The sequence below is a fragment of the Megascapheus bottae genome, unplaced genomic scaffold (assembly GCF_031878675.1).
Source record: "Megascapheus bottae isolate mThoBot1 unplaced genomic scaffold, mThoBot2.hap1 HAP1_SCAFFOLD_81, whole genome shotgun sequence".
Lineage (NCBI taxonomy): Eukaryota > Metazoa > Chordata > Mammalia > Rodentia > Geomyidae > Megascapheus > Megascapheus bottae.
Window position 1 is genome coordinate 237,888 of NW_028327393.1, and position 2,063 is coordinate 239,950.

Below are 2,063 nucleotides of genomic sequence, written 5' to 3' on the forward strand. Positions count from 1 at the left end.
GAGTTCCTAAAAGTTATATTTCTCATAAATTGGAACATACATTCCAATATAAATGTATGCATTTCTATTTTTCAATCTTATTCTATTTTAAAGTACAAAGGAGTTACAGAAAAAAAAACCTTAGGTATTTAGTACATTTCTTTTTGAAAAGTGTCACCCCATGATACTCAGGAATAGAATGGGTGAGGGCATAAAATGCTCAACACAATACCTGACAGATATTTTGAGACACCAATTCCCTATCAATTACGTGATCCCACCAACAATGATCCTAAAACAATTGGCCAAAATGCTTTGCCATATTTAACTGTGCCATCATGCTTCTATATCTCCTGGACTAAATTATCTAAGATATAAACGTTCACTTCTAGAATGTGGTACCCAAATTCAATTGTAGCAATTTCATAAAGCCTTGATTGTGGCTCCAGTTACATGTGAGTTTTTCTACAGATGGCTTCCTGTCCCAAGTTTTCTTTCTTCATTTGTAAAACCTGTGCCCCTTTCTCTTCAGTGTCCATATGTCTGAACACTCTATTTTGTGGGTATACTCTATTCACAGAGCCTCTTATATTTTTTAAACAAGACAGATACCATTTTCAAAATTGAATTGGCAGAGTATTGCAATTCGAATTGCTTCTTTAGTGTATAACAATTCCTTCCCTAGATAGCAGGTCTCGATGACTCTTCCTCTTTCTGCTGCATTTTAAAATACTTAAGACTAAGGTATGAAGAAATATGATATCTAATACAATTTCCCCTCCAAAACTTTCCTTTTGTCCTTTGAACAGCTGGAGTAGTTTGCAGCTCCTATCACTCCAGTGAGTAAACTGGCAATGTTCCTATTACTACTTTTGCTCGATTCTTTTTGGGTGCTTATTTATTTATTTATTTATTTACTATCTTTCTTTCCCTGGATGCCTCACAGCTATGGCTGGGAAATAGAACATGGTAACAGAAACATCAAGTTGCATTTCCTACTGCTATCTCGAGTTTGTTTTCCTCACCAAAGTGAAATATCATGAATGAAGTCATCATTATGTATGCAATTTATTGTCTTCGTAAGAACTTTCTTTGCTCCCAGCAACAGGAATGGGGAATTTTCCCTCTGAAAATTTGTAAGATGAGTATGTGTCAGAAGATTTTTTTAGTCATTAACTGTTTTAGAAAATTAATTTACCTGATAAATCTTTTTTTTAGAATTGATTAACATTGATTTTTACATCATATTTCAAATGACACATTAAACAAACAAGTATTTAAGAAGGGAATCTCTATATACAATCACTGGCACTTAGAATTTAGAATATAATTAAAATTAGGCTGAGGGTTTGTATGTCATAGATACATATTAATTTATGTAATAAAGCATTATGTCTATAGAGTCATAGATTTTTATGTCTATGTAATTGTGTTTATATTTCCAATACCATATCCATAGCATTGGGTATGCAAATCCCCAGCCACAGTCTATTATAAAATCAATGTTAATATCAATGTCAAATTGTCAAGCTAGGGACACCAACAACAGGAAAAACTTCTAAACTTGGTTTAATTGTCATAATTCTTCATAGAGAAATTTTATTTTCACTAGTGTAGCTCTATAGAATTGAGGTTAACTGGTAATCTGAACTCCTCATATTGACAGGAAATCATGAAGTGGTGCGAGAAGTTTGAGATGAACTCTCTTTAGGAATACATAATCATCATTGAGTTCCATGGGTTAAACTTTATTTCATAATCAGAGTTACATCTTATCAGATATTCACACTCACTGTTACATAGATTAACCATGATTTCTTTGTTGTTCCCAGTTCGTACACTGGTCACCTGCAGCTTTCTTTTGTTGGTCATGAGGCTTGAGCTCAGTCCCTGAGCTTTTTCACTTAGGCCAGTGTTCTACCACTTTAGGCAACAGCTCCACAGCCATGTTTCTGGTGGTTTCTTGGACTTTCTTGCCCTGGCTAGCTTCAAACCATAATCCTCAAATCTTAGCTTAATGCATAGGAGGTTTATAGGTATGATCCACCAATGCCTAGCAACTCTTAGAACTTTATAAAAAATTA